The sequence below is a fragment of the Thamnophis elegans genome, chromosome 2, assembly GCF_009769535.1.
Source record: "Thamnophis elegans isolate rThaEle1 chromosome 2, rThaEle1.pri, whole genome shotgun sequence".
NCBI classification, from domain to species: Eukaryota; Metazoa; Chordata; class Lepidosauria; order Squamata; family Colubridae; genus Thamnophis; species Thamnophis elegans.
This window is the reverse complement of record NC_045542.1, coordinates 149,568,507-149,581,308: the sequence shown is the minus strand read 5'-3', so window position 1 is coordinate 149,581,308 and position 12,802 is coordinate 149,568,507. Positions and strand designations below refer to the sequence as shown.

The 12,802-nt window shown below is 41.6% G+C and overlaps 2 protein-coding genes across 3 annotated transcripts in view; one reads left to right on the top strand and one right to left on the bottom strand.

The window, feature by feature from the left end:
• LOC116503304 (zinc-binding protein A33-like) overlaps window positions 1-12,802 on the bottom strand; it is a 902,198-nt gene that overhangs the window by 617,600 nt on the left and 271,796 nt on the right. The window lies entirely within an intron of this gene.
• Window positions 1-12,802, top strand: part of DDR1 (discoidin domain receptor tyrosine kinase 1) — a 77,963-nt gene that overhangs the window by 364 nt on the left and 64,797 nt on the right. The gene's annotated exons all lie outside the window — the stretch shown is intronic.

Sequence of the window (12,802 nt, the reverse complement as noted above, 5' to 3'; positions counted from 1 at the left end):
GAGCGGGATATGAGCAAGGCTCGCTCGCTTCCCGGCGCTGCCTTGGTTTGAAACCCAGAGTCACCTGCTATGGACTTAGCCGCGGGGACGGAGGTGGAAGCGGATTCCGAGCGGGAAGGAATTAGGGCTGGGCGCGACTTGAGGACAGACTTTGCTTTACGTGTCGCGTTTTTAATCCAGAAAGCGCGAGGGATTCTTGAAGGAGAGACGGTGTTCCTGACCATGGACAGAGTGCCTGCCTCTCAGCGTTCAGAACTAAGTGTCTTTGGAGATTTCTCAGTCAGCCAGGTCGTGGTTGTCCCAAAGGGGCTTTTTCTCCAAGAGGCAACAGGATTTTCTGGTTTTTCTTTCTTTGGGAGGTGTCCTTCTTCAGAGTTGAAGAAGCTTCTTGGATGAGAAGTGAAATGTCTTCAAAGAAAAAAAACCAGAAAGTCCAGTTGCCCTTGAAAAAACAACAACAACCTTGGCTTCGGAACTAAGACAAACCTGACCAGGAAGAGGCAGCTTCATTGGATGATCAGTGCACAACTGGGCTAAACCACCGTGGCTTTGAGTTTTGTTTTGGCTTTGCCTTGCTGGGGGAACCCAGATTGATGGTTTAGCAGCCGGTTCTTTAGGAGTGACTAAACCGTGGTCGGTGAAACCCAAAGTTCCGTGCAACAGACCTGAGTTGGGTGCTTAACTTGTTTGTCACATAAAAGTATTGTAAATGATACCTGCTGGAAAAGTAACGCCTGCACAAAATGGCCTTAGGTGTCTCTGGGGCAGATTCTCGTTCTGTGCTTCGTTTCACCGAGGGCCGTTTTCGTTGTGTTTAATTCCTTAAAAAAAAAGGGCTGTAGGGAAATACCGGAATGTGTATTTACATATAAAACCCACGTGAGCTGGAGTTGCTCACCCATTTGCACAGGGGATTTTATCGTATCTGAAGTCAACCTTGCTTAGCTCACCGCAGGCAGCCCCTCCTACTTTCCCTGCTTTCCTAACTTTTGGGAGACAGATGTTGTTTGAGGGAGGTGTGACTTTCTGCACCTGGATTACGAAATCAATACGGATCTGCAGTTCCCACAGTGGGAACTTTAGACTGATTTCCACACCCTCTAATCCAATCTAATCCAATGTAATCCAATCCAATCTAATCTAATCTAATCTAATCTAATCTGGGGGATTAGACAGATGGGAGGGACCAAAGGGTTATCATTTCCAAGCTTTCTTTCATTTCCTTTTTAAAAAATTTAATTTCTGCACCTGGATTGAGAAATCAATACGAATCTGCAGTTCCCACAGTGGGAAATTTAGTCTAGTTTCCATCTAATCTAATCTAATCTAATCTAATCTAATCTAATCTAATCTAATCTAAGGGATTGGACAGATGGGAGGGACCAAAAGGTTATCGTTTCCGAGTTTTCTTTCATTTCCTTTTTTTTGGTAGCGAGACCATCTGTTTTTCAAAAGGCAGGTGGATTCACAACTTTTGTCCTTCCTTCCTGTTTTGTGTGTACGTCTGTGTGTGTAAAGAATATGGTAATTTGTACAGGAATAAAAAAGTTTATATTAGAAACCAACTTGAATTATCAGTAACTGAGTTTAAACCTGCTTGGGATTATAAATAAATGTCCACCACCTGACAAAATTAATAAAAAAAAATCAAATAAAAATAATAATTAAAAATAAGTGAATGAATAGGTAAAGGTTCCCCTCACACATATGTGCTAGTTGTTCTTGACCCTAGGGGGTGATGATCATTTCTGTTTCAAAGCCGAAGAGCCAGCCCTGTCTGAAGATGTCTCCAGGGTCATGTGGCCAGCATGACTAAAGGCCAAAGGTGCACAGAACTCTGTTACCTTCCCACCAAAGGAAATCCCTATTTCTCTACTTGCATTTTTTACGTACTTTCGAACTGCTAGGTTGGCAGAAGCTGGGACAAGTAACGGGAGCTCACTCAGTTACGTGGAGGTAGGGTTTCGAGCTGCCTGACCTTTCTGATTGACAAGCTCAGCGTCTTAGCCACTGAGCCACCACGTCCCTGAAGTGAATGAATAAGTAACTATAAATACAGAAAAACAAAAACAGCCAAAAAGCTCAAGAGAGCAAACTCTGTGGACCAATAGGTCTTTTTCTCCTGTCAGCTTTGAGTGTTCCTGTTTAACAAATAACTCACTGGTGCTTCAAAAAAAGCGAGCTTGCACATCAGTTTAAAAATTAATGCTTTTAATGTATAGGGGAAGCTGGGCTAGTCTGCCCTTCAGGGTGGTCGTTCAGCTTATTTTGGAGATATAGTGACTGCAATCCAAGTACTTCTGTTACACATAATTATTAATTAGCATTGGAACATATATAATGAATGTGTGCTCATGATCACAGTCCAGATTGTAACCACGTGGTTTGCAAATTAGCATGGCTAAAAAGAAGCAAAGTGATTCTTTGTGGCTGCTTTCGTCTCCCTGAAGGCCTGCAAGTGCCAAACCAGAAGATGGCTGTTCTTGATGCAGGATTAAAAATTATGATGGGTGTCTAAGACACCCATCATAAAATTATAAATAAAATTATAAAATTTTATAATAAAATTATAAATTTATAAATTTAAATCATAAAATTAGCTTGCTTCCTGCTACTTTGCTGGCCCCAACTTTATGTAATGGGGATCTACTAGATAGTTATTTGTAGCAAATAAACCCTTTAAGCCCTTTAGTGCAGGCTTAAAGTTGCCAAGATTGGAGAGTCCTGCTTTAGTCGGCCATCCACTGTCCAGTCCTGGGATTGAAATGAACACTGTTATTTGTAGTACAGGAGTCCTCGGATTGCAACAGTTCATTTAGCGACCATTCAAAGTTACAAAGGCAATGAAAAAAAGTGATGGATGACCCATTTTTCACAGTTATGACCTTCGCAACGATCATGTGATCAAAATTCAGCTGCTTGGCAACTGACTTCTATTTATGACGGTTGCGGTGTCCCAAAGTCATTTGATCCCCTTTTGCGACCTTCTGACGAGCAAAATCAATGGGGGAAGCCAAATTCACTTAACAGCACGGATTACTAATTTATCAACTGCAGGGTTTCACTTAACAACTGAGGCAAGAAAAGTCATAAAATGGGACAAAACTCATTGAACGATATCTCACTTAACATAAATTTTAGGCTCAGTTGTGGTCGTAAATTGAGGACTACCTGTATTATTTGGGGAGAAGAGAAGCCAAGAGCACCCCTCTTTTGGGGGGATTTGAAATTGGTCGGAGATGGGCAAACTGTAGGCACAATGGCATTCACCTCTGAACCCATAGTAAACTAATTCTCAACGTTAGCAACTTAAGATGTGTGGACTTCAACTCTCAGAATTCCCGAGCCGGCCATTAGTTGAAGTTCACATATCCTAAAGTTGCCAAGATTGAGAAATATTTATAGAAGAACTGGTATCAGATAATGTTGCCCTCCCAACCTGACTTTTTGGGGTACAGATAGTCCTCAACTTATAGCAATTTGTTTAGTGACCATTAGAAGTTACCAACAGCACTGATAAATGTGATTTTAACTAGTTCTCGCACTTACAATTGTTGTAGCATTCCCGCAGTCACGTGATCAAAATTTGGGTGCTTGGCAATTGGCCTGTAGTGTCCTGGGGTCATGTGAATGCCACATGCAATCTTTGAAAGTCTCTAGATCTAGAAATATGGAAGAGTAAGCCCATTTGGATTTTATTTACCAAAGTTTTAGCATGGAAGGCTTTGCAAATCCAATAGAATTTTATAAAATACATTAAAGAACACCAGTAGTGCGATGTAGCTCATTGCAAAAAATTTAGCAAGACCTCCTTTTTAAAACCTGAAAACCTGTACAATAAAGTAGGCAGGGGGAAGAAGAGAAAAGGAAGGCCTCATCCTTTGTGCATGGAGTTTTACATTAAAACACAACAACAACCTGTGGTCCCTCCAGCATAGTGAGTTACTTTGTCCACTTGGAATACTGCATTCAGTTTTGGTCGTCATGATGTAGAAAAGATGTGGAGACTCTAGAAAGAGTGCAGAGAAGAGCAACAAAGATGATTAGGGGACTGGAGGCTAAAACATATGAAGAACGGTTGCAGGGACTGGGTATATCTAGTTTAATGAAAAGAAGGACTAGGGGAGACATGATAGCAGTGTTCCAATATCTCAGGGGCTGCCACAAAGAAGAGGGAGTCAAACTATTTTCCAAGGCACCTGAATGTAGAACAAGAAGCAATGGGTGGAAACTAATCAAGGAGAGAAGCAACTTAGAACTGAGGAGAAATTTCCTGACAGTTAGAACAATTAATCAGTGGAACAATTTGCCTCCAGAAGTTGTGAATGCTCCAACACTGGACATTTTTAAGATGACGTTGGATAGCCATTTGTCTGAAGTGGTGTAGGGTTTCCTGCCTAAGAAGGGGGTTGGACTAGAAGACCTCCAAGGTCCTTTCCAACTCTGCTATTCTATTCTATTCCTAAATGGACTAAGAAACTGAAGGTCCAGAGTTCCTGTCTTTTCTGTCCTCACCATTGCATGGTTATAGTTCCCAGCTCTCTATATAATTGTCCAATCAAATTGTTCACTCATCCACTCTATTAATAAAAGTATTGCTTGATGTAACAGGCCCTTTGCACAGTTCAGGTCACCTGGCAGAATCAGAGGCTGCTTCAGTGGAAATCTGCCAGGAGCTGAGTTCTCCTTTCTGACATCATGCCAACATGGACCACTGCATTTTGGAGGCATACATCTGTGCCCCCTGGGAGCCGTAAGTTTAGCCTCAAGATCTTGTAGAAGATGCCATCAAATTTGGAAAGTGGCTGAAGAGGAAAATTACAAAATAGATACGGTAACTTGGGTTTTGATTAGATTCAAATTTTAATTCAACCCAATACTATTCCTGTCCAATATAGGGAGAAAGTTTATTCACACTTATGTCCATTATAGAATCCCCATGGTCACATGATCAAAATTCCGACACTTGGCAACTGGCATGTAGTTATGACGGTTGTAGTGTCCTGAGGTCATGTGATCACCTTTTGCAGACTTCATACAAGCAAAGTCAGTGGGGGAAGCCCGACTCATGTAACAACCATGTTACTAACAACTGCAGTGATTCCCTTAACAGCTGTGTCATAAAATGGGGCAAAACTCACTTAACAACTGTGGCTTAGCAACAGAAATGTTGGGCTCAATTGTAGTTGCAAGTAGAAGAGTACCTGTATTCAGTTCATGTGGCTCTCCGCCATGTAAGAACTGGTATCGCCTGTAAAATTGGCAACTCAACAAGTTTCACTTTTAGTGCTTTTACAAAGCACATTTCTTGCCTTCCGTTTTTGCAAAGACAGGCTTGAACATGTGGAGGAGGTGAAAGGAATTCAGAGGCAGCGCTTTAAAGACAAACGTGATTTATTTGTTCTGTCTTTGTACATTATGTGGCTGGGACCTGTGTGATTTGTTGTGTCTGCAGGAGGTGCGTGGATTCACAAGAAGCAAGATGTGGATGCACTATTGAGATCCAGTTCAGACCTTTAGCACATATGTGTGGGTGCAACATTGGGATTTTGATTGTTTATGATAGGAGATTGTGGAATTATATCTTGATAGATATATCAACAGATTGTTATAATGTAAACCATCTGCGGTGTTTCTTAATCTCAGCAACTTTTAAGGTGCATGGACTTCAACTCGCAGAATTCCCCCATGGTTGGAGGGATTCTCAGAGTTGAAGTCCATGCACCTTCAAGTTGCTGAGGTTAAGAAAACAGCTCTAGAACAGGGGTGTCCAACCTTGGCAACTTTAAGGCTTGTGGATTTCAACTCCCAGAATACCCCAGCCAGAATCTCTGAAATGGGCAGTGTACAAACTGCTGTATAAATAGATTTTGGCTTGGATTCTGTGTGGTTTATGACTCAGAGGGACATTTGATCCCAATCATTGGTATCTTGTTCAAAAAGGTATGATTAAGCAGAGGCCACTGTATGCAAACCATGTGTCTGACACCAAAAGCATGTTGCATAGTGTGTTGCTCTTTCTAAAATGACTGGAAAATACGATTTCCACATTCTAAGATTGTCTTGTCTCCGGTTATCAGATATTAAGGAATGATCACCGTGATGATGAAGAAAATACAGCATCTTCGAGTATCTGTTTGGCTAAATCACAATCCTGCCTGTAATGTTTTTACCAAATATCAGAGTTGGTACTTTCTTCCATGCCTAGAACAAAGCATATTTTTCATTTAGTTGTGGTTTTTCCTTCTATTTATGTCTGTGTATTACAGTAGTTTATACTGGGCAATATTAAATATTTATAATTTTATAAGAAATTCTGTACAGGACAGTCTGTTTTCTCACTTAATTGTCTTGCCTTACAAATGGTATTTTTTTTTTTGCTTTTAGTTTTCAAGTGATTTTAATCCTGGGATTTTTAAGTCAACATTTACAATGTTTAAAGGCTGATTTGGTGTTGTTAGTTGCCTCAAGGATTTCACGGGGTAGAAAAAAGCGAGGGTGTGGATGTGTGTGTGTGTGTGTCTGGATGGATGGATTGGCACGGAGTCAAGCACATGATTAAACTGTAAAATTTCAAGAACAGGGATTTCCCAAACCCCTCATGCACTCCTGACTGATATTTTGGTCTGAAATATTTATTTGAATTATATCTCATGGTGCTGCACTCCTTCCTTCCGTTTTATCCCACAACATCCTCACCAGATTAGGTGTGATGAGAGAGTGGTCAGAAGTCCTTCAAGGAACTTCTGTGGCTAAATGGGGGCTAAAATCTGAATCTCCCCAGACCCATTCTGGTTTCTTAACCATTACACAGGCGGTCTTCGACTTACGACCATTCGTTTAGTGATCACAGATTCTCATTTATCTGAAGCAAAGAGCAAACAAACCAGTATTGGCTGCATTCTGATTTCCACAGGTTGTAAAGTGGCCATAGATACCCACCCCTGCCTTCAACAGACCCTAGATTCTCAGCTACAAGCTCCAGGATCTGGAAGTGGCAAGATACCAATTTCTTTTGGGGGGTGGGCAGAATAGATTTCGCCTTTGAGTTCCTTGAATACCAAGATATCCTCCAAGAACTAATGGGAGACATCAGGGCAAAAATGGCCTTTGATTTGATTCCAATGACATTTAAATGCAATTAAAACTAAATAGCTTTAGGTAGGATTACCTACTTGTAGTTAATAAAAGTCCATTTTGTGTCAACAATCGTTGGAGGCTAGGGACTGAGCTCAGGTGGTAGATATCTGAGAGAGACTCATTAGAAGGTTCCTGGGGAAGACAACAGATGCCATTTACTGGAGCTCTATCCCATTTGTGAAGGGAAGGGTCTCCACCAGCATTCCCAGCACCAGATGCCCCCCCCCCCCACCATATGTATGGACTTCAATTCTCAGAATTCTTGAGCCAGCAAAGATATTGCTGAGAATCAGGGCATCCCCACAGAGGAGTGGGGAGAATAATAATAATAATAAAGAAAGTTAAGATGACATTTATCATCATGGAATTTAAATGACGCACATAAAATAAAATGTGGCTTTGATTTCATAGCTATAGCCATCATTAGGACCCTTTTCTGCCTCCCAGCCCCATAGATATCCTCGCTGAGAATTCTGGGAGTTGAAGTCCACATAGCAGAAGGACGTCCAGATATGTGGCCTTTCAAAGGATGCCAGCAGGTGAAGAGAATTGAAGTGGCCTGCATCCATCTTTGATTTAAGCCTATAATTCAGCCTGGAATTATGGTTGTAAGTCATTAAGCAGGTCATCACATGACTGATCTGATTATGCAACATTTTTTGTATGATGGTCATTAAACAAATCGCCATGATCGTTAAGCAAATGTGGCAGTTGTTTAGTGAATCCATTGTCCGCAGTGGGCAGCTTTTGCCTGAAACTGGAAACTAGGTGAGATAAGATAACCTTTATTGTCATTTTTTACTGTGAGCCCACTGGCCCACATTAAAAATGAAATTCTGTTGCTTGCTCTCAAAAGAAAGTATATATCTACTGTACACATACACAACACATGTATACATGCTATATACACCCATATGTGTGTGTGTGTGTATACACATATACAAACATATTAATCACTGTCCATTTTGAATACATAGCGGAAAGAGGAAACTTGAGAGTTCACAAGGTTGATGCTATATGCTTGCTAACTGTGACTGAATCTGTATGTTCTGCTTCGGATACCACAAAAACTCCTTCCAAAAGGTAACAAGGTAAACAGGTCGGGAAGAGGACGTTTAGCGTCCCAGACAACCCTGTGGATTCTGCTTAAGCATCACTTATGTGCTGTGTCCTGGATAGAAGGAAGTGAACTACCAATGATCTTTTCTGCTGTCCTCACCACTTTCTGCACCACCTTCCTCTCCGTAGCAGTAATGCTTCCAAACCAGACTGTCATGGAATAGGACAGGATTCTCTTGATTCTCCCTCTATAGAAAGTGGTAAGGACAGGGGAAGGAAGAGGAGCTTTTCTTATGCGATGCAGAAAATGCAGATGCTACTGTGCCCGCTTCACCAGTGTCTCACCAAATGCCAGTTTTTGGAAACAATTGTCAGAAATCACAGTCACGTGATTGCAGGATGCTGGAATGGCCGTAAATGCGGGCTGGTTGTTGAGTGCCCAAAATGTGATCACATGACTGTGGGGAGAGAAGTTGGCTGTTTGAACTTCACATTCAGATCACAAGTACAGTACCTGATTTTTGGGTATGTTGTAACTTTGGTCAGTCCTTAAGGGAAGGTCATCTATAGTTCTTCTCCTTCCCCTCCATTGATTCAGCGTCTCTAGATAATTTTTGTCCTCTCCTATTATCCTTCTTCTCATGTTGAGGCACTGCTGTTTGTGGGGAATTTGGGGATGGGTGGGGGAAGGGTTGAGTTTCTTGCCCCCTCTGTGATCCTTTTGAGACTAAAATTGTGTCTGTCTCCCTCCACGGTTTATGGATAAATTATAGCAGACATGTGAACAAACAAATACGGCTCTCGCCATTATGTCTAGCCTGGAATACTCAAAGTACTTTGGACATTTCTGATGCAGTTCATAAATGTCGGCATTTCTTTAACCCTCCAGCATTCTGGGCTCTCTGTTTTTCAAATTGAGAAAATTAATCTGTCCAAAATGAGGCAGATGCTTTAAATCTTTGGAACACTTGATGGGGAGATTTTTTGAAAAAAAAAACAGGAGTGAAGAAAAACTAGTGGGGAAATGTTTTAAGGGACATTCTTCCCTGTAGACTTTCTTTTCTGGATTTTTTTTTTTTTGAGGGAGCCATAGCAAAACTCAAGCCTTGAATTCTCTGTGTATGTGAACTCTCTGACACTGCCTAACCTAAAATGTTCATTTTGACTAAAGAAGTTGCTTGGATGATTAACAAAACATCTCAGTTTAATAAACTTTGGTTCAAGTTGCCATGATTTAACTTTTTAAAGATGCTTTTGGCATGGGTAATTGAGTCTTCATTTACATTTGCAATACATTTTGGGGAGAAACCCCTCCAGTTGGTACGGCAAGAGTTAGTACAACTCTCTGACTCTCTGCCTAAGCTAAATTTTTCATTTTGACTGAAAAAAAAATTGCCTGGATGAGTAATGAAATGTCTCACTTTAATAAACTTTGGTCCAATTGCCATGGTTTGACCTTTTTCATCATCTTCTTGTGCCATATCCGTCATCGGATGTTGGGAATCATGTTGGCAATCCTATTTTTGTCAACACCTACATGAAAAAGTGCTGTGGAGTTTTGTCCAAACCAGATCCTTAGATTTTGAAGCCATGATGTTCTTCTTCTGCCTGCACCTCGTTTGCCTTCAGTCTTTCCCTGGAGGATTAAGTGAAGGATGCCGTATTTTTCTGGTTGTCGCTTCACGTGTCCCTTTTAGATTAACCTTTTTAGCAATAGCAATAGCAATAGCAGTTAGAGTTATATACCGCTTCATAGGGCTTTCAGCCCTCTCTAAGCGGTTTACAGAGTCAGCATATTGCCCCCAACAATCTGGGTCCTCATTTTACCCACCTCGGAAGGATGGAAGGCTGAGTCAACCCTGAGCCGGTGAGATTTGAACAGCCGAACTGCAGAACTGCAGTCAGCTGAAGTAGCCTGCAGTGCTGCATTTAACCACTGCGCCACCTTTTTAAATGCTTGCATTCTCTGTTGTTGTTTTTTTTTTTGCCTGATTCTAGACAGTGTCAAGGGATGCAGTGGCTCAGTGGCTAAGGCGCCATAGAAAGATTGGCAGTTCAGCATTTCGAATCCTTAGTGCCACATAACAGAGTGAGCTCCCATTACTTGTCCCAGCTTCTGCCAACCTAACAGTTTGAAAGCATGTAAAAATGCAAGTAGAAAAATAGGGACCACCTTTGATGGGAAGGTAACAGTGTTCCGTGCGCCTTTGGCGTTAAGTCATGCCAGCTACAAGACCACAGAGACATCTTCGGACAATACTGGCTCTTCGGCTTTGAAACAGAGATGAGCACCGCCCCCTAGAGTTGGGAACGACTAGCACATATGTGCAAGGGGAACCTTTACATTTTTGGACAGTGTCACCCTGCACGGTTCATAGCAATCCAGAATTGAAGATTCTAAAGAGGAAGACTCTGAGGCTACCTTTGGTAGGAGGAAGCAAAGGTCATCCTAAAATTAGGGAGGCATTCCTGTGGGATGATACAGCATGGAGGTACGTATAGAAAAGTCACATAATCCTGGACTGGTCTGGGTTTTTTTTTTTTTTTTTTTTGCTATCCTAATTCCCCTCCTCCCCGTCAAAAAAGAACACCAGTTGTTCCAATAAGATGGAACCAGGCTCTCGTATTGGTGTTGTGCTTCAGAAAAACCACACTTTTTTTTTTTGTGAGGCAGGGCGAGGAATGACATGCCAGCAGAGTCAAATTAAGCATTTTCTAAATTTTTGACATGCCAAGCTTCAAAGGTTTGGTCTGCGTTCCAGTTGAAGGTCTTCTGCAAGTATTTAAGTATTTAGTATTTAAGTATTTAATAAATTTATAGGCCGCCCAATCCCGAAGGACTCCGCAGGTATACATTTGCAAGCATTTTCTTTGTTGTTGTTAGTTGTGAAGTTGGGTCCGACCCATCACGACCGCATGGACAACATTCCTCCAGGCCTTCCTGTCCTCTACCATCCTCTGGAGTCCATTTAAGCTCACGCCGTCTGCTTCAGTGACTCCATCCAGCCACCTCATTCTCTGTCGTCCCCTTCTTCTTTTCCCCTCAGTCGTTCCCAGCATTAGGCTCTTCTCCAGTGAGTCCTTCCTTCTTGTTAGGTGGCCAAAGTATTTGAGTTTCCTCTTTAGGATCTGGCCTTCTAATGAGCAATCAGGTTGATCTCCTCTAGGATTGACTGCTTTGATTGTCTTGCAGTCCAAGAGTCTTCTCCAGCACCATAGTTCAAAGGCCTCCATTCTTTGGCGCTCAGCCTTTTACAGCATTTACTACCTGATCCTTTGCGCTGTCTGCCACTTAATTTCCATTCTCTCTTCTAGTGTCTGTACCATTTATGATCTGGCAGTATGTGATTCTCTCTTTTTGATTCCTGGTTTTACAGTCTTGGTGGGATGGAAAACATGAGAAGGGCTGCAGTCTATAATTTGGCTACAAACACATTGCTTCAAAAGGGGGAGACACATCACCCGCTTGAAGAAAGACCAAAGCAGGTATACATTTGCATAATATTTACACATGTTCATTAGACATGTTATTATAATTAAACTAGAAATGCAATGCACCTCTATTGGAATAATTTTGTCCTTAGAAAGTTTATGCTCTCTAACCAAGCAACAATTCTTCTCTAAGCGGGAAATCCGGGCAGATGCGTTGAGGTTTTTGTCTCTGTGCTACAACTGCTTCACTATGTACCAGTTAAATGCCTATGGAGATTCTCAATCATCCAAGTCTTGGTTGTCCCAAAGGTACTTTTTCAAGAGGCAATTTTTCAGCCTTTTTTTTTTTTTTTAAAGAAAGACATTTCACTCCTCAACTCAGAAGCTTCTTCAGCTCTGACTGGGTGGTGGGGAATGGGAGGATTTATACTCCTTGCAGACAGCTGGTCATTTGCATTTTTAGAGGGTCATTGAGGCCACCTGGAGGTTTATCTGTGTTGTCAGGGTCACCTGAGTGGTGCAAATGGCCTTCTTGGAACTGCTGAAAGGACTGTGTTGTAAACTGGAGATAGATGATGTCATATCCCTCCCCTGTTGAGAGAGGGCTGTTCAATTTTGACATAGATGGCCTCTTTGATCCCCTTTAAAACCAGCGGTCCTCTCTGTCCAAAATGTGGACTTTGCTGTCTTCAAAAGAGAGGCCTTTGTCTTTTAAATGCAGATGGACTGCTGGATCTCTAGTCCTGATGCGTTTGTTCTCCTATGTTGTGCCATGTGTTTATGAAGTGGCTGTTTTGTTTCCCCAATGTACAGATCTGCATATGGCTCAGTGCATTGCACTGCATATAACACCTTGCTCACTTTGTGTCAGGAATTGTATCTGTTAATTGTACTAGTTAATTGCTACAGGTAGTCCTTGACTACAACAATTCATTTAGTGACCATTCAAAGTTACATTGGTCCTGGGGAAAGTGACTTATGGCCATTTTTCACGGTTATAACCGTTGCAGCATCCCCATAGTCGTGTGATCAGAATTCGGATGCTTGGCAACCGGTTCATATTTATGGAGGTTGCAGCATCCCATGGTTATGCGATGCTCTTTTGCAGTCTTCTGACAAGCAAAGTCAATAGGAAAGCTACATTCACTTAATAATCATGTTACTAATTTAA